Source organism: Cnephaeus nilssonii (genome assembly GCF_951640355.1).
Source record: "Cnephaeus nilssonii genome assembly, chromosome: 2".
Taxonomy (NCBI): domain Eukaryota; kingdom Metazoa; phylum Chordata; class Mammalia; order Chiroptera; family Vespertilionidae; genus Cnephaeus; species Cnephaeus nilssonii.
Window position 1 is genome coordinate 60,393,061 of NC_137073.1, and position 24,049 is coordinate 60,417,109.

Here is a 24,049-nt window from a genome sequence, read left to right on the forward strand (position 1 = left end):
CATCTCTCCTTCATATGGTTTTCACACAAGTGCCACTGGTTGAGACGTTTCTCTTCCCCAAATATCCAAATCCTACTTGCCCTTCCTTTCAGGTGTACATCTCACCAGCTCCCGCCTTAACGGGCACTCCTCTCCAGTCCCCACTCCCTGACTCACAGTGCCATGCACAGGCAGGTCATCGCATCGTGAATGGCCCCTCCAGCGCATGGGGTCCCTTTAAAAGAGTTGTCTGTTGGGGACACTAATCAGTTGCCCCCACTCTGACAGCAGGTCTCTATGTGGGGCTTTTTCTAATTTACACGGGGTTTCTAGTGAAGCTTCACAAGAAGATAAATAAGATCTAGGACCATGCTCTACCCTCCTACCATGCTGGCTGTGAGAGAAGCTGTGAGCTCTGCACAGGGCCTGGTGAAGGGCTTCACCGAGAGAGCTAAAGGCTCCCTGAGAAGGGGTGGGCCTCGAGGGCTTACTCATCCCTTCTGCTGCCATCAAATCTGGCCGACAAAGTCATCCCCTCAGCTCTTTACTTCTCTGCCTTCCACGTCATAGCGTCCTCTCGCTTGCCTGGTCTCCCAGAAGACTTTCAGAGTCTTTCTGGGTAGTTCCGTCAGGTTTATGGGACTCCACACTCCCTCCCGTCCAGACCCACAGGGCCTCACCTGGATGTCCCGCTGTCACTGGCTGGCCTGGTTCAGAAAGCGCACTGGAGTGAGTCAGAGTGGCTGCACCTCAGCCCGGAGCTCGCTTCCTCTCCCCGCCCCTCGCCGGCAGCATTCCTGTGTCCTCCCACCTGCAACCCTAGCCACCCTCACACACCTGGTCAGGTTAGCGTGTGTTGTGGAGGGTTGCTAAGAACGCCAGCCGCTCGGAGGTACTCTCCTTTTCCACCCGATGATCCATCCATCGGCAGTTTCACTCTGCATCACAGACCGCCCTCGCCCACAGCCACAGTGACCTTAGAGCGGCAGGCCCTCATCCCCCCCCCCCGCCCCCCATCTGAACTGTTTCCTTCTGAAAGCTCTTCCACCTGCCCCAATCCTGCTCTGTGTTAATATTCAGTCACAAACCCTCTCCTTCTCTCTTGTAGTATTGCTGTCTCAGGAAGTTGATTTCTCCCCATGACCTTAACTACTTTTACTATGATTATGTGAACAGTTCTCCCTAACTTATTAACAGCCCTACTTTATCACCAGACTACATTATTTTTCCTTAAAGTGAGGAAGCCAATAAAGATGCAGGCTCCAATCCCTGCTCCAGTACTTGCTAATCCACATCAATTAACCTTCTGGAGACTCCACTGCCTTCACTCCAAACTGGGAGTAACACCACCTCCCACTGGAGTTGATGGAAAGGTCAAATGACGGAATGTGGGGAACTCCCCTGGCCCGGAACCACTGGCGTTGGGCACAATGCTAGTCTTCACCACCAGCCGCTCTTTCATTTCTTTTGCCTGATCTAATCACGTATCTCCCACACCTGGATTATATCAAGGCCCTTCTAATAGTTTCCAGGTCTGGTTCTTTCCCACCCCCATCCCAACCCTCATCTCCAGCTCCCAATCCTTTCTCTTTGGCTGCCTGACTAATTTATCGGAAATAAATGTGTACCATGTTCCCACTCTGATGAAATACTAAACTCTCTATGGTTTCCCACTGTGTCCTAGGTAAGGCCCAAAATCTTCTCCATGAACTTTAGACTCTCCATTACTGGACTTTGACCTAATCCAGTGGTCGGCAAACTCATTAGTCAACAGAGCCAAATATCAACAGTGCAACGATTGAAATTTCTTTTGAGAGCCAAATTTTTTAAACTTAAACTCCTTCTAATGCCACATCTTCAAAAGAGACTTGCCCAGGCCGTGGTATTTTGTGGAAGAGCCACACTCAAGGGGCCAAAGAGCCGCATGTGGCTTGCGAGCCGAAGTTTGCTGACCAAAGTATTACTAATCTATTCCACTACTTCCCTCAATATTGCCCACAACTCCCCTTCAGCCAGGGTGTCCTTCCTGTCTCGTGGACACCTCATCAGGCAACATAGCTCACTGGTTAAGAGTGTGAGAGGAGTCTGGACTCAAGACCGTCCGGTGGAATTCCAGCTGACACTGAATTCATGTGCAACCTCAAGCAAGTTACTTAACCTCTCTGTGCCTCAGTGTTCACATCTGTAAAATGGGAATAGTAACAATTCTTACTTCATAGGGTTGTTTTAAGAATAAGTTAATGTACATGAACCAATAACAGTGCTTGGCAAATGATATGTGCTGGGCAACAGCTAGTGTTATCACCACCATCATGCCACATTCCACCTCTGAGCCTTTCATCTTGCCATTCCTATCCCCTACAAAGCCTTTTCCCTGTTCAGGTCCCACTTACCCCTCCCCTTGAGGATTTAGCTCAAGATACAACACCTGTATCTCTTTTAGCTCAGGTTATCTTCTCAACTCATCTTTGTACTTCCCACGTGAACACTTACTCATACATGCTGCGTTGGAGGGTTGTGAGGCTCTTTTCTAAATGTATGCCATGGCTTGTCAATGAACTATAAATTGCTCAAGAGACAGGGGTCATTTTTGCACCCCTCCATGCACTATAACGCTGAGTGTACTGTTGCAGAGAGGATCTCAAAAATCACTCTTGATTCAAACCTTTGTTTCCATTTTCTAATCCATTAAAATTTCACTTAAAAATGAATGAGGTATAGTTTTAATAACTCATTTTTTTAAAAAAAATGCTAGACTCAAGAATATAATTAATAAATTAGAATGCTTACGTTTCAGTCTGATTGCTTCTTGTGACCAAGAGTCCACTAAGCATCTCGTTTCCCACACTGGGAATAGCATGCACCCCACAGGGCTAAGAGAGTCAAGTCAGATACAACATACTCAGGCAAGATGGGCAAAAACACAAAATAAGTATTACAAACGTTCCCAATTTAAAACCTTGGACAAATCAATAATGATTTTTAACTTTTAAAACTATCTCTGCTGAATGCACAAGAGAAAAACAAATAATATGTTTCTGAACCATAATAAGATTCTTATTTAATAACACATCTCAAATAATGAAAGAGGGAACTGGCTATTTTTTAAGTTCTTTCCTCACAGGAGCTATAAGGCAGACCTGAACTTGAACTCTACGAGGACAGGAGCCATGCCTGTTTCAGCTGCTGCACATCCCCAGAGCCTGGCACACAGTAGTTCCTTAACAAATATTTGTTAAATAAGTGTATGCATTTGTGCATGAATAAACACAAAAGTATTATCTGATGGCTCAAAAGCAACATTATGAGTTTTACAATTATCAGAAATTTTGCTCAAAGCACGTCAGAAAACTGGTGAGGATAACCTAGTTTAAATATATAGTCACTTACAAGCTTATTGTCATCAACCTGGCAGTTGTACAACGTAAAACACACATACACACAAAAATCCCGGGGCTGCCTCCTGTAAGACACCGGAGCAAGCGACCGGCGGCTGAGGGAGCCGCTTTCTAAGGAGAGCTCCTCTGTGCTTCACAAACAGCACCTGCGGACCCAGCGACTACAGGTGTCTCAGTGACGGCTCATTCACGTCAGCAAAAGAACAGTCAGATGTTCCGGTTTGTCTATTGTTAGCCACCATGACATACATTCTTGCAATGCCTTAAATTATTAACATAGGATAATAATGGTGCTTTAAAAAAGACCTGCAATACAGTCACCTAACAAAGTATATTATTTATCACAACAAGACCATGATTCTGATGAAAGATAATGGATCATCTACAAGTGAAGCTGAGCCATCCCTTTGTGCCAGCAGATCTACGCAGGGCACCAACATACACACATCTCAGCACATACATAATATACTAGTTGTACCAGTTAATAATGCAGATTTTTTTTAGTAGATGGAGTTACACATATGTTGATATATATGCAATTTGATATGTATGCTATTTTGTTGTATTGACAAGCTTCAAAACTTCATATGTCAAATTTGCTGAAGGTGTTAACATCATAGATATTTTTATGCTTAAAAATGTCGAGTTTTGCACCAAAAAAAAAAAAAAAAGAGCAGATGACAATGATGATTTGAACAGATGACAATGATGCTCATTTGTGGGAAGTTTTAATTCATTACTTTATTTTGAAGAAAAAGTTATCGTATACTTTGGGAAGCTTATGGTGACCATGCTCCATCTCAAGATACTTGTGGATGCTGGTTTAAACGCTTTAAAAGTGATGATTTCGATGTGAAAAACAAAGAACATCCAGGTCAACTGAAAAAGTTTGAAGACCAACAATTACAAGCATTATTGAATGAAGATGTGTGTCAAACTCAAAAACAACTTGCAGAAAGATTAACCGTTGCTCAGCAAACAATTTCCAATTATTTACAAGCAATGGGAAAGATTTTAAAGGAAGGAAAATGGGTGCCACATCAACTGAAGGAAAGACAAATGGAAAACCGAAAAGTCATCAGTAAAATGTTGCTTCAACGGCACAAAAGAAAGTCTTTTTTTTGCATCGAATTGTGACTGGCGATGAAAAGTGGATTTCTTTTGAGAATCCCAAATGCACAAAATCATGGATTGATCCAGGTCAACCATCAACATCTACTGCAAGTTCAAATCGCTTCGGAAAGAAGACAATGCTCTATGTTTGGTGGGATCAGGAGGGTGTGGTGTATTATGAGCTGCTAAAACCAGGTGAAACTGTTAATACTGATTGCTACCGACGACAAATAATCAATTTGAACCATGCTTTCACCAGAATGGGCCAGAAGACACAGCAAAGTAATTTTGCTTCATGATAACGCTCCACTTCAAAACCAGTTAAAGACACATTAACAGATCTTGCCTGGGAAGTATTAACCCACCCACCGTATTCACCAGACCTTGCTCCTTCAGATTACCACTTGTTCTGATCGATGGCACACGCACTTTCTGAGCAGCACTTCAAAACGTACGAAGAAGTGGAAAATTGGGTCTCTGAATGGTTTGCCTCAAAACAAGAAAAGTTCTATTGGGACGGTATCCACAAATTACCTGAAAGATGGGGAAAATGTGTAGCTAGCGATGGACATTACTTTGAATAACGCACTTTTGATGTTTCTCTAGAAATTATTGTGTTTTCTTTGATTACAAAATCCGCCATTATTAACCGGTACAATAGGACCTTAAGTGCAATAAGATGTTGTAAGAGATCAGAAGAGGGAGACGATTTCTGAGATGCTCGTTTGGGAGATGGTTAGGAAAGACTTCACAGAGGAGGTGGGAACTACTTACTTAGTATTTCTACTAACTGTGTGCCAACAGAGGGGCGGGGACTATCACATCTTCCATGTGACCGGTGCTTTACCTGTCTGATTCCAATAGATCTGTATAGAACCCTAGGAGGTAACCATTATTATCTGCATCATAGAAATGAGAAAACTGAGGCTCAGAAGTTAGGTAACCTATCCAAGACCTCACAGCTAAGAAGCGGTGGAGCTTGGATTTGAACAGATGACAATGATGCTCATGAATTTTTTTGCTCTAACAAGTTGACTCCCCTACTTTCAAAAACTAAAATAAAACATTTGAACTTTTCAAAAATGAAGATGAAGACTGAGATGTGTTTGTCATTCCAGATGAGCTAGGCCTAGAGGTGGGAAAGTATCAGAGATACTCAATCCAGAGTGCAGCCGGCTGGATGAAGCGGAGCACTGCAAAACGGGGCGCTCTGAGCATCATCAGGGGGAAACAGAAGATGGCTGATTCCATTGCAGCTGAGTATGCTGAGCATTCATGAAACATACCATTAAAAGGGACAACAGGCAGGATAAAAATAGAGTGTCTACTCTCTGCTTGCTCTGGAAAGTGAAAAGCACAGAAGCTTTGGCCTCTGGTGCAACATGTGGGCAGAGTTCAAAACAAACATCCTAATGTTGCCTGGAAACCGGGACAATAGCCACAGCTGATCTGTGATCTCAACCCAAGCCAGAGAGGCTGCAGGACTTTTGGCCACGCTGCTGTGCGTGTCTGATTATGAGCTCTAACACTGGACCACTCTAAGTGCTTAGAAAAAAATCCACAGAAGGCATGAAGTTGAACTTCCGGTACTACAAGGAAATTGGTTCATTTTCATTGCTTTGCAAACTCCAGTATTCCAGTGGGGCGTGTTTTGTTTTTGGTTTTGTTCTGGAATGATAATTATTTTGGGAGCAAGTTAAAGAGCAAGTGCCTGGATTAGTTATCAAAGAGTAGAAAAGCCACTTTTTTCCTGAAATTATGTTCCTGCCTCTAAGGATCCTGAATGATTTTCTTTTTCCACTTTATTTTTATTGTTGACACTAATACAGAAGTCCTCATTTCCCCCTCCCTCTTTTGCCACCTCCACCCAGACCTCCCATCCTTCCCCACCACCCCGTTGCTTTTCTAGATGCATGAAATAATTCCAACTATGTCTGACGTTGCCTGCCCAACATAAAGCGAAGTAGAGAAGTTAGACCCGGAAAAGACAACCCGCTCTCCTCTTCTGGTTTTTCCCTGAGAAAAAGTTTGTCCAGCTAGGATTTACGTAGGCCTGTGAGTCAAGCAATTGCAGCAGAATAGATGCTCCATAATGAACAATGAAGAAGAAGGCCCTTGCAAGGTATGTGACCTTTGAGCCTTAACCTCTCTGGAACAGTTTCCTCACCTGCAAATTGTCAGGCTTAAGAAATCTGGAGTGCTGCATCGCTGATGTTATATATTGTAATTATGTGAAGTTTATTAAATAATGTAGCCAATGATACATGGTCAAATAGGAAAGACAAGAGTTTGGCCTCTGGAGTCCCACTGACCTGGGGTCTAATTTTAGCTGTAACTTCAGGGAAGCTGCTCCACTCTTCCAAATCAGAGTTATTATCTAGGTTGAATAAAAATGATACCACGACATAAGCTGGTCGTGAGGCTTAAATGAGGGCGTGTTTATGAAGTGTTTGGCTCAGTGCCTGGCACATGGTGAGTCCATAAACAGCAGTGTTTTTTGTTTGATGAATAGCAGCAGCCTCAAAAGTTTTCCTCAGTCTCCGAATGGAAGTGCAGTTCTTCAGTGTGACCACTGCTTTGAGAAGTTACACACTAACGTTGTTTATCTTCCTTAAAGAAAAATGGGCAACATTATTTTGCATTACAGCATTTTCTTTGGATTCAAATGCATGGCTTGCTTAGGTCTAGGTTCCAGTCAATACAGAGAAAGGAATCTCGTTGCCAGGAAAGTTTTGTACAAATCCTGAAAGATTATGAGCTCACTTAAAGCACATGTGGCTATTGATATTATTACTGCACTAGAGGCCCAATGCACGAAATTCGTGCATGGGTAGGGTCCCTAGGCCTGGCCGGCGATCAGAGCCGATCTGCAGGGCGACCAGCGGGGTGATGGGGGGAAGGCCCACTGGCACTCGCCTTGGCTGGCCTGGGGCCTGCGGGCTGGGGCAGGGGTGGGGGGGCAGCTCCTGCCTTGAGCATCTTCCCCCCTGGTGGTCAGTATTCGTCATAGCAACCGTCATTCTGCCATTCAGTTGATTTGCATATTAGGCTTTTATTCTAGCAAATCAGCTCCAGCAGTACATCAGAAAGGTCATACACCATGACCAAGTAGGATTTATCCCAGGAATGCAAGGATGGTACAATATCCACAAATCAATAAACGTGATACATCACATAAACAAATTGAGAGATAAAAATCACATAGTCATATCAATTGATGCAGAAAAAGCACTTGACAAAATCCAACACCCTTTCTTGATAAAAACTCTCAACAAGGTGGGGATAGAAGGATCATACCTCAACATAATAAAAGCTACATATGATAAACCCACAGCAAACATCATACTCAATGGGCAAACTCTAAAACCATTTCCCCTAAGAACAGGAACAAGACAGGGATGCCCACTCTCACCACTCCTGTTTGACATAGTACTGGAAGTATTAGCTATTGCAATTAGACAAGAAGAAGAAATGAGAGGCATCCAAATTGGAAAAGAAGAAGTAAAGCTGTCCTTATTTGCAGATGACATGATATCTTACCTTATAATAGAGAAACATGCAAATTGACCGCACCTCCGCTATGCCCCCGATTGGGCCAGCGGAGGCTGAGGGCGGGACTCCGGGTGGCCTGTCAACCGTTGATAAAATTAAGATGGCGGTGCCCAGTGGCTGCACCCATGCCGCTGCTCCCCGGGGTGCCTGGGGCGATCAGCACCCCGGGGGGGCGTGGCCGGGCCCATGCCGCCGCACCCCGGGGGGGCGTGGCCGGGCCCATGGCGCCGCTCCCCGGGGTGCCTGGGGCGATCGCCACCCCGGGGGGGCGTGGCCGGGCCCATGCCGCCGCTCCCCGGGGTGCCTGGGGCGATCATGCCGCCACTCCCCGGGGTGCCTGGGGCGATCGGCACCCCAGAGGGCGTGGCCGGGCCCATGCCGCCGCTCCCCGGGGTGCCTGGGGCGATCGCCACCCCGGGGGGCGTGGCCGGGCCCATGGCGCCACTCCCCGGGGTGCCTGGGGCGATCGGCACCCCGGGGGGCGTGGCCGGGCCCATGCCGCCACTCCCCGGGGTGCCTGGGGCGATCATGCCGCCACTCCCCGGGGTGCCTGGGGCGATCGGCACCCCGGAGGGCGTGGCCGGGCCCATGCCGCCGCTCCCCAAGGTGCCTGGGGCGATCGGCACCCCGGGGGGGCGTGGCCGGGCCCATGCCGCCGCTCCCCGGGGTGCCTGGGGCGATCGCCACCCCGGGGGGCGTGGCCGGGCCCATGGCGCCACTCCCCGGGGTGCCTGGGGCGATCGGCACCCCGGGGGGCGTGGCCGGGCCCATGCCGCCACTCCCCGGGGTGCCTGGGGCGATCATGCCGCCACTCCCCGGGGTGCCTGGGGCGATCGGCACCCCGGAGGGCGTGGCCGGGCCCATGCCGCCGCTCCCCGGGGTGCCTGGGGCGATCGCCACCCCGGGGGGCGTGGCCGGGCCCATGGCGCCACTCCCCGGGGTGCCTGGGGCGATCGGCACCCCGGGGGGCGTGGCCGGGCCCATGCCGCCACTCCCCGGGGTGCCTGGGGCGATCATGCCGCCACTCCCCGGGGTGCCTGGGGCGATCGGCACCCCGGAGGGCGTGGCCGGGCCCATGCCGCCGCTCCCCAAGGTGCCTGGGGCGATCGGCACCCCGGGGGGGCGTGGCCGGGCCCATGCCGCCGCTCCCCGGGGTGCCTGGGGCGATCGCCACCCCGGGGGGCGTGGCCGGGCCCATGGCGCCACTCCCCGGGGTGCCTGGGGCGATCGGCACCCCGGGGGGCGTGGCCGGGCCCATGCCGCCACTCCCCGGGGTGCCTGGGGCGATCATGCCGCCACTCCCCGGGGTGCCTGGGGCGATCGGCACCCCGGAGGGCGTGGCCGGGCCCATGCCGCCGCTCCCCGGGGTGCCTGGGGCGATCGCCACCCCGGGGGGCGTGGCCGGGCCCATGGCGCCACTCCCCGGGGTGCCTGGGGCGATCGGCACCCCGGGGGGGCGTGGCCGGGCCCATGCCGCCGCTCCCCGGGGTGCCTGGGGCGATCGGCACCCCGGGGGGGCGTGGCCGGGCCCATGCCGCCGCTCCCCGGGGTGCCTGGGGCGATCGGCAGGGGGGGGGGGTGGGGGGCGTGACCGGGCTGGGAGGTGCTGGGGACCCCATGCTACCATCCCCTCCCAGAAGCAGCCCCCGGTGTCAGGCTGGGTGGTGTCTGTCCCCCACACCGCCATCCCCTCCCAGAGGCAGCCCGGGGTGTCCGGCTGGGAGGCATCCGCGACCCCACACTGCCAACCGCTCCCAGAGGCCGCACGGGGTGTCTGTATGGCAGGCGCCCGAGCTCCCACGCCGCCAACCCCTCCCAGAGGCAGCCCGGGGTGTCTGGATAGGAGGCGCCCAGGACCCCACGCCGCCATCCCCTCCCAGAGGCAGCCCGGGGTGTCTGGATGGGAGGCATCCGCGCCCCCACGCCGCCATCCCCTCCCAGAGGCAGCCCGGGGTGTCTGGATTGGAGGTGCCCGCGACCCCACACTGCCATCCCCTCCCAGAGGCAGCCCGGGGTGTCTGGATAGGAGGCGCCCAGGACCCCAAGCCGCCATCCCCTCCCAGAGGCAGCCCGGGGTGTCTGGATAGGAGGCGCCCAGGACCCCACACCGCCAACCCCTCCCAGAGGCAGCCCGGGGTGTCTGGCTGGGAGGCCCCCGTGACCCCACGCCGCCATCCCCTCCCAGAGGCAGCCCGGGGTGTCTGGATGGGAGGCATCCGCGCCCCCACGCCGCCATCCCCTCCCAGAGGCAGCCCGGGGTGTCTGGATAGGAGGCGCCCAGGACCCCACGCCGCCATCCCCTCCCAGAGGCAGCCCGGGGTGTCTGGCTGGGAGGCCCCCGTGACCCCACGCCGCCAACCCCTCCCAGAGGCAGCCCGGGGTGTCCAGCTGGGAGGCGCCCGTGAACCCACACCGCCAACCCCTCCCAGAGGCAGCCCGGGGTGTCCAGCTGGGAGGCGCCCGTGAACCCACACCGCCAACCCCTCCCAGAGGCAGCCCGGGGTGTCTGGATGGGAGGCATCCGCGCCCCCACGCCGCCATCCCCTCCCAGAGGCAGCCCGGGGTGTCTGGATAGGAGGCGCCCAGGACCCCACACTGCCATCCCCTCCCAGAGGCAGCCCGGGGTGTCCGGCTGGGATGCACCCGCGACCCCACGCCGCCAACCCCTCCCAGAGGCAGCCCGGGGTGTCTGGATTGGAGGTGCCCGCGACCCCACACTGCCATCCCCTCCCAGAGGCAGCCCGGGGTGTCTGGATAGGAGGCGCCCAGGACCCCAAGCCGCCATCCCCTCCCAGAGGCAGCCCGGGGTGTCTGGATAGAGGCGCCCAGGACCCCACACTGCCATCCCCTCCCAGAGGCAGCCCGGGGTGTCCGGCTGGGAGGCCCCCGTGACCCCACGCCGCCAACCCCTCCCAGAGGCAGCCCGGGGTGTCCGGCTGGGAGGCGCCCGTGACCCCACGCCGCCAACCCCCAGAGGCAGCCTGGGGTGTCTGGATGGGAGGCGCCCTCAACCCCACGCTGCCATCCCCTCCCAGAGGCAGCCTGGGGTGTCTGGATGGGAGGCACCCTCAACCCCACGCTGCCATCCCCTCCGAGAGGCGGCCGGGGGTCTCTGGATGGGAGGCGCCCGAGACCCCATGCCGCCAACCCCTCCCAGAGGCAGCCCTAGGTGTCTGGCTGGGAGGCACCCGCGCCCCCAGGGAGTGAGTCAAGTACTGATGATTCTACCAAAGGTAAAGTTTAGAGAAAGAGAGGATAGAAAAGGAATAGAAGGAGAAAAGTAAGAAAGGACAAAAGATGAAACATCAAGAAAAAGAAAGAGAAGAAAAAAAGGAAGAAACAACCACAGGATATCACCTTTCCAAGTCTCATGAAATTCCTGTTTAAGGAGTTTATTTTATGACTCTTTTAGTTTGGGTTTACATTTTTACTGTTTTGTCAAGACCACAGCAGGTACACTGTCCAATATGTTTTTTTTAAATAAATTTTATTGATTTTTTTACAGAGAGGAAGGGAAAAGGATAGAGGCTAGAAACATCTATGAGAGAGAAACATCGATCAGCTGCCTCCTGCAGTATGTGCCCCCAACCAAGGTACATGCCCTTGACTGGAATCGAACCCGGGACCCTGAGTCTGCAGGCCAACACTCCATCCACTGAGCCAAACCAGTTAGAGCTGTCCAATATGTTAAAGAAAAAACCCTATCTAATAAAGAGAGAATATGCAGGGGAGGGCATTTGGGGGTGACCGGGCTGTCAGGGGAGACCAGTTGGAGATGATCTGGCTGGCAGGGGAGCAGTTAGGCGTCGATCAGGCTGGCAGGGGAGTGGTTAGGGCAGTGATGGCGAACCTATGACACGCGTGTCAGCACTGACACGCGTAGCCATTTCTGATGACACGCGGCAGCATGCCGAGGATGAAACATTTGCTGCTCCTGAGGATGAAACATTTGCGACTAGAGTCTTGGAGTTAGTTTTTTCCTCAAAGTGACACACTACCCGAGTTATGCTCAGCTTTTTGGCGAAATTTGACACACCAAGCTCAAAAGGTTGCCCATCACTGGGTTAGGGGGTGATCAGGCTGGCAGGCAGAAGTGGTTAAGGGCAATCAGGCAGGCAGGCGAGCAGTTGGGAGCCAGCAGTCCCAGATTGTGAAAGGGATGTCTGACTGCCTCTTTAGGCCCGATCCCTGTCGGGCCTAAAGAGGCAGTCAGACATCCCCCGAGGGGTCCCAGATTGGAGACTGTGCAGGTTGGGCTGAGGGACACCCTCCCCCAGTGCACGAATTTCGTGCACCGGGCCTCTAGTTATACATAAAAAACCCGAAAGACTCCATCAAAAAACTAATAGACTTAATAAATGAATTCTGTAATGTAGCAGGATACAAAATTAACGCCAAGAAATCTATGTCATTTCTATACACCAATAGTGAACTTACAGAAAGAAAGACTAAAAAAGCAATCCCATTTACCATCACACCAAAAAAATTAAGATACCTAGGAATAAACTTAACTAAGGAGGTAAAAGACCTATACATGGAAAACTACAGGACACTGAAAAAAAGAGATAGAGGAAGACATAAACAGATGGAAGAACATACCATGTTCATGGATTGGTAGAATCAACATCATTAAAATGTCCATACTACCCAAAGCAATCTACAGATTCAATGCACTCCCCATTAAAATACCAACAGCATATTTCACAGACTTTGAAAGAACTCTCCAAAAGTTCATCTGGAATAAAAAAAGACCCCGAATAGCCACAGCAATCCTGAGAAAGAAGAATAAAGTAGGAGGGATCTCAATACCAGACTTCAAGCTGTATTACAAGGCCACTGTTCTCAAAACAGCATGGTACTGGCACAAGAACAGACATATAGATCAATGGAACAGAATAGAGAATCCAGATATCGACCCAAACCACTATGCTTTTATTATACAGGATAAGAGTAAAAAGTTCTGAGCTCTCCTGAACAACTGTCTCAGAGCCTTCCAGCTTGGCTTCCACAGCGCATTCAAGTTCATTTCTTAGCTACAAACCAAACGGAGAGTGAGAGGACATGCTGACTTTTACAGTCCTTGTGTTATCAAACCAATTGCCAGCCTAATTTCTACCGGGATGATAGACTCAAATGTCTCTAACGGAAAGTGAGTGGGAATTTATAAGGAAACGCTGAGATAGAGCCAATCATGTGGCAGCTGAGATAGGGGCCTCTCACATGCGCATGCTTGCAGCCAGCTTCTAGGTGAAGCATACTCTAACAAGGCTTACGCGACAGGAATTATAACAAGGCTCCCTTGTCCAAGCTGACCTTTAAATAATCAAAACAAAAATGTGGCGTGAACTAAACTCTCATTCTGGAAACCATATAAAAATAATAAATTCACAAATGTATACTAACAGCAAGTTTAATCTTTTAGCAAATACGAAAGGGGTAGTGTTCTGTAGTCATTAGGAGGATGAATGGCTGCGAAGCCAGACCACTTGAGTTTGATTCCAGTTCTGCTGCCCATTGTGTGACCTTGAGCAAATTCCTTAACTGCTTTGTGCCTCAGTTTCCTCATCTATAAAATGGGAATAATAATAGCACCTTCTACTGCATTTCATTCCACTTTCCTCAAGAATAAAAATTTAGGAGAATAGAAAAAAATGATTTTAAAGTAGGCTTCATTTGAAATGGATGTAAAATCTAAACATTGCTGCTTATCCTTCAACCTAAGCAAAAGTTCTGCATTCCTACACAATAGGGAGTTTTCAGTTATGTATTCTTTAATCCTGCTGTTTAAAAATTTCACCATGTTCAAAGATGGCTAATTTATCCCTCCTCCTATTAAAATGTCTAAAGAAACTCTGTCAACGAAACTATTATCTGCTCATTCCAATTAGGGTACAATACTCTCCCTTTCACACAAGCAGGAAACCTCATCCATCAGAGAATTTCAACAGCATGGAGATATTGAGCATAACAATAGAGACCACAATACTGATTTCTAGTGCTCTTTTGAATTTAGATACAAATTCCTCTCTGTTATTTAAACTGCTGAGACAGAGACTACTGAGCGGAGGATTTTATAAGACTAGTCTACTGAAAAGAGCCTCAGAATTAAATAGAACCTTGCTGAGTGAGCCAGGGTAGGTTATTTAATCTCTCAGGGTCTTGGTCCTCTCATTTATAAAATTGCCTATCACCCACTTACCTAGTTGTACAATATTCAACTCTTAAGAGGATTAAATGAAATCCTATGTATATCACTTAGCACAGCAGTTGTTCAGTGAAGTAATAAATGGTTGGTTTCTTTTTCTTCTTTCCGTGCATTTTCAAATATCTGGATACTGGAGAGCTTATCCAAACTACGTAGATGCAGCTGGACCTAACCCCTCTCTCAGAGCATTCCAGAACTATTTTCAGATGATCAGAACTAGGTAGAATGTCCTTTGTTATGTTTTATTTGTTGTCTTTCCATTTTGAATAGTAACCAAATCTTCAGTTCATTGATCTATGGGAGAATGTGTGCAAGTTATACATACACAGAGAAGGTATGGTTTACCAGTGGTTGAACCGGAAAATAATTGGTGTGTTTTGGCCAGGATTTTAATTGCAAATATATAGATCAGTGTTCATTATATCCAATTTTTGGGAACATGTGAAGAGGTATAAGAATATGATTGTCAGAAGGATTGGAGAAGAAAACAATTTTAATTTGCTGGGCTAGGAATCCTGGTCTACCAAAAAAACCCCAATAACATTGAGAATAATTGAGAACCCATTACCACAAAAAATTTTAAAACCAGGGGAAGGCTCAAACTCAATAGCCAGAAGAGGTTAACCTTCTCTTTTTGATCTCTGAATATTCAGTAAGTTTCCTAGCAATGTGGCAAAATTCCAAACAATTAAGGATTAATTAATTGATTGACTTAAACATCAAGGTTAGAGCAAGATACCACATCAAAGATAGTTTAGTTTTATAACACTGCTAGGGAAAAATGATCATTAGTTCTAATCATGGAAACGAGAAGCAAAATGTGCAGAAATAGATAAGTATTTAAACATTTTATCATAAAAATGTGCATAATGATTTGGCAATGAATGCTATGTCATGTCATTGGGCAATGTGACTGGCCACGCATTAACACCTTAGCACAATGGTTCTTGGCCCGGGAACAGAGCAGTCACAGGCAGTGTGTGGGAGGGAGGGTGGAGGACATGGACACTTAGAGCCTTACAAAGAGGAAAGGGTGGGAAGAAGAGGAAGGGTGGTAGCCCAATAAGCTATAAGCCCCTCAGGTGATTCTGAAACTCCCCGACATTAAGAATCACCACTTTAGGTCGTTTAAAGATGGTCAGAGAAATGACTATTGTTTCCTACCATCTATCATTATCCATTGGCACTTTCCTCCGGGTGACAAACTCAGTCTCTTCATGCTTTCATTTGGTCAAAAGAAAGGAACCAGACCACACGAGGTATTATGAAACATTAAAAAAATTACTTTTCAAAAGTACTTTCCAGCCAGTGCTAAGATTGCCAGCCCAGGTGTTCCCTGAAGAGATATTCCTGTAGTGCCTCAAGAATATCTGTCCTCTCCAGTCTTATGGCCCTACAGCCCAGCGGCTCTTGATTCTTGCGATTATGCCTGTAGCTCACACCCTTTTTTATACTCTAAGGAATTGTATGCTGTACACATCACCAATCCCAATATTGCTGTCATTGTATAGGCAGATATCCTCTTCCATTACAGAAACACTTAATAGTATGCACATCAAGTATACAGCTCATCTGCAAGGATTTTTTTAACAGTGCAATTTTCAAATGACATAGTGATTGAATTTTCAGAAAGTAATATTTGTCTATTTTTGTAGGTCAGGGGTCTAAAATACAAATGAAAATATGTGTTGGGTGATGTGGAGTATATCAGGCCAGTATGGATAGGGGGTAGTGGACTTTGTAACAGATCTGAGCATACATTCCTCACCTTAAGGCTTTCAAACATTTTTAAAAACTGATTTGGGAGAAAGAGGAAGGGGAAGAGAGAAAAATTGATTTTTTGTTTCACTTCGGTATGGTTTGATTGGTTGATTCTCGCATGTGCTCTGACAGTGGATTGAACCCTAAACCTTGGCGTATCATGATGACACTCTGACTGAGCTACTGGCCAGGGTTAAAGATTTTAATACATTATGGAGGCCTAATGAAATTAGTATGAATGCTAATGGAAGAATCCTCTTCTGTTCCAGACACATAGAAATACTACATAAAATTTAACAAAAATTTAAATAAATAAAGAGATAATCTAAGGGATAGTAAATATAAGAGAGGTTAAGAATCCTAGATGATAAAATATTCTGGCTACCAGTTTCAATTTTCTGCTGTAGACCAAGCCCTCGGACCCTGATACACCTCTGTAAATAAAATATCATGAAAAGATGCCTGTCTAAAAGCCAGTGAGGCACTGTTTTAGATAAATTGTTAGCATGATGATGGCAAGACATAGTAATGGAATTATATAAAAGGATTTTTTTGCCCTTTTGGACATAAACTCGATTTCCTATGTTCATAATAGGAAATTAAAAAACTATATGTAACTGAAAACGTACCAATAATTCTATTCTTTGCGTCTTTCTCTGGCCGCCCTCTTAGAATAGCCAATAAAGAAACAACACAGGAGACTGAGTCCCTGGTTTCTATGTAGGAACAATGCTTTCTCATCCCTCCCCTAACAACTGTAATATGGGCAACTCTAGAGGCTCCAAAATCTTGTCTAAGTCTTTATATTCAAGTCACTTGTGCAGGAGACCTCAATCCAGTCAGAGTCCAGAGAGCATGCTCACATACTAGGCTGGACTCAATCTCTTATGGAAACTTTGAGTGAAATGGGAGTGGTCAGATCCTTGCTTAGGTTCCAAATGTGGGACATGAACATCAATCAATTCAGTTCATGGGGCAACCTCAGAATGATTCAGAATTCTAAGACCCTGTAGATAGCTAGAATTCTCACCAAGATTTCAGTGTACTGCCAAGGCCAGGTGAAGACCACTTACAGATAAGCTCTGTATAGTCCAACTATACAACTCAACATTAAAAAAAAACACACACCAAATATTCCAATTAAAAAGTGGACAAAGAACCTGAATAGACACTTCTTCAACGAGGGCATACAAGTGGCCAAGACACAGGAAAAGATGCTCAAAGTCACTAGTCATAAGAGAAATACAAATGAAACCACAAGGAGATACCATCTCACACCTGTCAGATGGTTAACACACCAATAAATCAACAATCAAGTATTAGCTAGGATGTGAAGAAAAGGGAACTCTCATGCACTGTTGGTGCGAAAGCCAATTAGTGCAGCCACTGTGGAAAACAGTATGGAGGGTCCTCCAAAACTTAGAGAGAGAACTGTCTCATGACCCAGCAATTCCGTTTCTGGGTATATATCCAACGAAACCCAAAACACAAATTTGGAAGTATATATGCACCCCTGTCTATGTTCATTACAGCATTATTTACAATAACCAAGAAATTAAAGCAATCCAAGTGCCCATCAATAGACAAGTGAGTAAAAATGTGGTGGTACATATACATAATGGAATATAAGTTGGTGATAAATAAAAGAACGGAATCTTACAATTTGTGATGGCATTGATGGACCTAGAGGGCAGTATGCCAAGTGAAATAAGTCAGAGAAAGACAAATACCATATGATTTCATCTAAAGGGCAAAATAAACAAACAAAATAGAAACAGACTCATAGATACAGAGAACAGTGATGGTTATCAGAGGGGAGGGGATTGTGGGGTTGGGTGAAAAAGGTGAAGAGATTAAGAACTACAAATTGATAGTCACAAAAATAGTTATGGGGATGTAATAGTTATGGGGAATATAGTCAATAATATTGTAGTAACTATGCATGGTGCCAGGTGGGTACCTGAAATATCGGGGGGGGGGGCACTTTGTAAAGTATATGATTGTCTAACCACTGTGCTGTACACCTGAAACTAATACAAAATAATACTGAATGTAAAGTGTAATTGAAAAACAAAAACTAAAAAAAATTCAATACCCACTTATAAATTCAGAGCAAACTATGAATATAAGAAAACATTATGAACTCGATATTATATTCTAAAAAAATTAGAGCAAATATCATAATTAATGGTAAAAAAAATCTTAGAAACATTCTTATCCAGTTCAGGGGTAGCATTTTATTAAAGAGTTTAGCCACCATCCTATATAATAAAGAGCTAATATGCTAATTAGACCCAACAGCAGAATGACCGTCCGGATGACATTCCAGACAAAGCCGAGGCTGCAAGGGCCGGCCAAGGCAGCAAGGGCTGTGAGGGCCGAGCCCCTTGCATAAATTTTGTGCACCGGGCCTCCAGGAATTAAATAAGAACAAATAAAAATAGCAGAATTTAAAAGGAAGTAATACCATTCTTATAATTCACAAATTACATAATTGTCTACATAGGAATCATTAACACCAGTAGCAAAGTTTAGCAAGTGTGCTGGATCTAAGATAAATATACAAAAGTCAACTATATTTCTAGGTGCTAGAAACAATCAGAAAATGTAGATTTTGTTAAAAGATATCCTTCTGACAAAGGCATCTAATGGTGCAACTACAATGAATAGGAACACAAATAGTTGGCTGATTTTAAGAAATTAGTTCAAATTAATTCTTCATGTTTTCCTAATGGCTTTCTCTTGCTTCTTCTCTCTCTCCCTCCTCCTCCCTACCTCCTTTCCTGTCTCCCTTCCTCCCTCTCTTGCTCTCAGTTTCATTCTTTCAAACTGTTACTATATGTGACACCTTTTAAATTTTCATTGTTGGACAGGAATTATACTCAGCCAATTCAGAGAACAATCAAGGAACTGAACTCACCACTAGTACTATGTAACCAATTCCTCTAGTGCCGTGGTCGGCAAACTCATTAGTCAACAGAGCCAAATATCAACAGTACAACGATTGAAATTTCTTTTGAGAGCCGAAATCCGACTTCTGCGCATGGGCCATTGAAGTTTCAATCGCACTGTACGTGCGCACCCGCACATGGTATTTTGTGGAAGAGCCACACTCAAGGGGCCAAAGAGCCGCATGTGGCTCACGAGCCGCAGTTTGCCGACCACTGCTCTAGTGCATCGGGGAACTTCTCTCAACACACATGGACTGAACCAAAGCCAACATTTACATTTCAAGGCGCTGCTTCCTAAACACTGCTGTGCAGTCTGCCAAGCTCGCCGGTTTATAACGGGCATTAAGAGTCCGTGCTGCACACACACAGATTGCCGCTATATCCTCATTGAGATTGGCCACCTACCCCCTCTCCATCAGTCAGCAGATGTGGCCTTTCCTACCATTATGTTAAGTGTCACTATTAAAAAAAAAGTTTTATTGACTTTTAGAGAGAGAGGAAGGGAGAGGAGATCGAGAGAAACATTAATGTGTCAGTGAAACATCCATCCGCTGCCTCCTGCAGGCCCCCTACCTGGGGTCGAGCTGCAACCCTGGCATGTGCACTGACTGGACCTGACCTTTACACAGGGTGACTCCCAACCAACTGAGCCACACCAGCCAGGGCAAGTGTCACTAGACTGTCTCCTAGAACCCAGACAGCACTCCTGCCCCACTACATTCCCAGCAACAAATACCCTTTTAGATACTGAGAAAGCAGTGTGCAAAAGTTGAATTCAGTGCCCACAAACAAAACATCAGGAGGAGGCACTGGGTAGTTGTTCATCAGAAAACAAACTTCCCCTGGAACTGCGGATGCCACTCCTTATCGATGTTCCCTGCAATGCAGAGGTTTTCTCTCTGGAAGAGTCTCACAGAGCAAATGCTCCAGGGCTGCTGACGGAGCAGCACTGCTCCGCTGATGCATCGGTGGGTTCCCAGGTCCCGCCCCTGAGGGGAGCTTCCTACACTCCCCGCTTCATTTTCTCAAGCTTTGCCATGGGAATAAAGAACTGGCCTCCTGGGCATTTTGTAACTGAGAACGCTGGGACCCTAAGAGTACAAAAGAGATGGTTAAATCTCTAATAAAAACACTTCGCATTCTTGAAAGATAGATACCAACTACCCCTCAGGGATGGTATCCGATCCGGGTCTCAGGTTTTGATCAAGGAAACAGAAACATGTTGCGACATTTGCCACGCCACACCCAGCATGTATCAGGTGCATGGAGAGGTTACAGGGAGTGAACTCATTCTCTAAAACTGAGGTCACTCCGCGGTGGGGGCAGGGCCGGGGAGAAGGCGAGGGACAAACCCCCCCAGAGAGAAAAGTGCCAAACCAAACAGACAGAGCTGCTGCTCTAATTCTTTCAGCATTACTCCTGGGCCACACAAATCTCTGGTTTTATAACCCTGCCAAGTCTGGTCCCCAGCCAGCAACAGTGTTACCCATTTGTCCACAGGGGTCGACAAGGAACACACTTCAACTTAGAACCCATTTGGAAAGGAAAGTCTCTTTAGGGTCAAGAGCCGAGAGAGAAGAGCGCATGTCCAAGCCCAGGGAAGCCGGTGACTGGGTCTGAGGCTGGGACGCGCGGCCCGCCCCGGGCGGCGAAGGTGGCGGCTGGGCTGCCCGGGAAGCAGCCGCAGCCTGGGAGGCAAGCGGCAGAAATCAGTACTCACTCTGCGTGCAGCTACCGGGCCGGAGACTTCAGCGGGGGTTTCAGGGCGTTTGCATTCTTGGTTGGGCTGGCCCCGCGGTTCCAGTTTAGAGCTCTGAGCCTGCAGAGAGCTATGGGGCGGTCCTGGGAAACGACGCAGGCTGCGCCCCGCCCTCCTCCCTCAGTGACTCGTCACGGGGCGGCTTCCCGGAGGCTGGCTAACTGAGGTTCTGGGCCTGGGATCCAGGCCACGCTGCAGGCTGAGGGCAGTCTGCCGCTCCTAGGCGGTCATCCTGGGATTCTACCAACATAAGGGAGCAACGGTGGGTGTTCTTTGTGGGTGCTCTATGCAAATACGTGCCCCACCCCCACCTCTCTTTTTAACCTATATAGCAAATTAATCATGACCACCACCAGGGATTAGAAATCACATTTCTAATGGTATAATGGATTTTTTTTTTAAAAAAAGAGCAGTTGAACAGTCAGAATTTTGCTAAAAATTGTGACTAAATTTTTCAAAATAAATAAGAATTGATTTTAATCTGTTGAAAAGAAAAATGAATGAATGAATGAATGAATGAATGAATAGGTAGGTAGGGGGAAAGGAAATGCTTTTTCTTAGAGAAGAATGCGAGTGAATAAATACAGAATGAATGCTGGGGTTAGAGAAAAGAGCTATGAAATTCTAAAAGAAATATGGAAAGCCAGCTTTTCCCAAACCCCATAAACCAATGACAATGAAGACTGTGGACCCTCAGCTTGTGGTGTGAGCGGAGGAGGTGGGGGCGGTCAGTGGTGGAGGAGCAGACACCTCAGACCCACCTAGTGACAGGTGAGCACCCAGCCAAGGCCGAGGTGACGGCCCGCTGGCATTCACAGCTGGAGAGCCATCTGCACAGTCTTGTACCCGCATCCACCCATCCACCAGGAGTCAGAGCAGCTGGGGTCCCTCTGGCTGCTCCGACGACGTGTTCCTCACGGCCACCTGTTTATTTTCATTTTTCACTTACTGCTGTTAAATAAAGCTGAGGTAAGAGCCCTTCCAACCCTAATATTCTACAATTCCTTGAGCAGAAGACCCGATCCTCGCAATTTTTAAAATCAAAATATAGATTAAAAATTCCTGTTTTATTTAATGTATTTTCTTTCTCCTGTTTATTTTTTTTCTTTTTCTTTTTTTTCTTTTAAACTAAACCTCAGCTCATCTAGGTTTTACTGATATTCATTTCTCTTGTGACAAACCAGCACAGGATGACTTATTTGGGCCACACCCCAGGAGGGTTCAATGAACTCTGGGTTCCATATCTCCAACAATAAAGGCGAGTGTTTATGTGCTCCTGAAGAGTACAGATGAGCAATTACACTTTATGTAATAAATATCCAAAGACTCATATCCTGCAAGACAGGAAGAAAGTGGCTCCTTTCCTAAGAGATGAAGAAGGACCTTAGTGCACCATGATATTCTGTGGCTATCCAGTCGCTGAGGCTCATCCTTTCTCCCAGTGTGGTCCTCATAGCATCTGCATCTGAAACTCCTGAGGGTACTATTGCCTATGTAAAATCCTGGGCCTTACCCCACCCTGGTAAATCAGAATTTCTTGGCTTGGGACCTGAGAATCTGTGCTTTAACCCAATTCTCCAATCAATGTTGAGGCAATCTAAGGTGCAGGCACTCCAAACCACCCACTTGCAGCACAATTCAGCATCCTTGCTCCTCAAAGTGTGGCTGCCAGACCAGAAACCTCAGCATCAACCGGCAGCTTGTTAGAAAAGCTGAAGCTTGGCTTCACCCCAGACTTTCTAAATCAGAATCATTTTAATAACCCCTCCCCCCGACTTAATATGCACATTAAAATATGAAAATTACTGCTCTGGATATTGTTTCTTAAACTCGTGTTATTTGTATATTATCTATAATACATATTTTTAATCTGTAATTAGTGTACTTTATTTACTTAATATTTTAAAAAATAGATTTACTTTTTAACTTTTCCTTTAGCCTTGTCTTAAGCAAAACTAGTCATGGGATCATGAGTTTGAAGTTCTAGTTTACTACTTTATAGCATATTAAAATATATGCACCATTGTTAAAATAAAAACGCTTGCCTGTTAACACACACAGTCATCTCACTAACTACAGGTAGCCCAAGTGGGTGGGGCTGACACTGAAGGCCGGAATACCTCACACAACACACAGAGAGTGTAGCCAGCCCCTCACTCAGATAACAGAGGAGACCAGCAAGTGCCTCAAGAGGAGAGGTGTGTGGGCACCGTTAACACAGCTGTTTATGGCAGAACCAGGACCCAAATCACAAAGCAGTTCTCTGACGGTGCTTGTTAGATTTTCTCCCCTCTAGCTAGAGAAAAGCTGTTTGTACCTTCTTCTGTGTAAAAGCCCTAATGTCACTCAACAACCTATCATCAGTGATTCCCTTCAGCTCAATTAGGTAATTCCCTTGTTTTCCCTTCCATGGTGGCTGTCTGTCAGGTTGGCAGCTGACCACACACATTTACAAACCCTCATACCTACTGATAATCTCCCACCTACTCAATCTTCACCTTCCCAAAGTAGAATCCAGAATACTCACAACCCCAGATTCCCCTGCAGCAAGGTGGAGGCATGTGACTTGTGTTGGCCAATCAGATGTGCCAACCAAGAATGAGCTTGGAAGTAAGCAGTGTGAGGATGGCACTGTCCACCAGGAAATCTATGTTACGATAAGGCTGGTCAGTCTGCAAGATTGGCAGCGGCAGAGTTTCTGGCATCTGGTCCTACATGTGATAGGTGCTGAGCTGTAGCTGCAGCAGAAGAGGCTCCCGCGGCGTGGCTGGGCATTGCTTGTGGCTGTGAAACTTTAGGATCCTCCTGTTGGAGCTTTTTGATTTCTCTAGGAGCTACCTGCTGTCTTTAAGAAATTCTTTTTTTGGCTTGGACTAGTCAGAGTGGGTTCCAGTTGGAATTAATAACCTTAACCAATACATCTTCTTAACAGCTGTGGTCTTCTACAGAGCGATTCCTAATGCAGGGTCAACCTTGGTTTCCTCACCTGAACAGGGAGGTAGTTATGACAGAAGTTGCCTGACAACTCTTTCAGCAATAAAATTGTATGACATGATGAATCACAACTACCTTCAACGGGCTTTAGTAAAAGCCTATATAATTTCTGTAGCCTCATTAGTCTTCATTATTAATTTTACCAAAAAAAATGAATTTTAAGCCCTAAAAATCTTACAATAATTATTTTGAGTTAGAAATTGCTAATGCCACTTAAAATGCTTTGGATCTTCCAAGACCCGCACTTCACGGCATAAGTGATACTATTCATGCATGTAATTACTCATTTTGTAAGAATTCTTATTAGGTAGTTCTGAAATACATGGTGACTATTCTA

General features: G+C 47.1%; 1 protein-coding gene across 6 annotated transcripts in view; it reads right to left on the bottom strand.

The window, feature by feature from the left end:
• CAST (calpastatin) overlaps positions 1-24,049 on the bottom strand; it is a 124,604-nt gene that overhangs the window by 59,998 nt on the left and 40,557 nt on the right. Inside the window, exon 1 of one of the 6 annotated variants that reach the window (XM_079791489.1) lies at positions 20,680-20,825. The exons of 4 other annotated variants lie outside the window; for them this stretch is intronic. The gene's annotated coding sequence lies outside the window, so the exon portion shown is untranslated. Of the gene's footprint in view, positions 1-20,679; positions 20,826-24,049 lie in introns of those variants that run through there. One more of the 6 variants, XM_079791490.1, reaches the window with a different exon arrangement.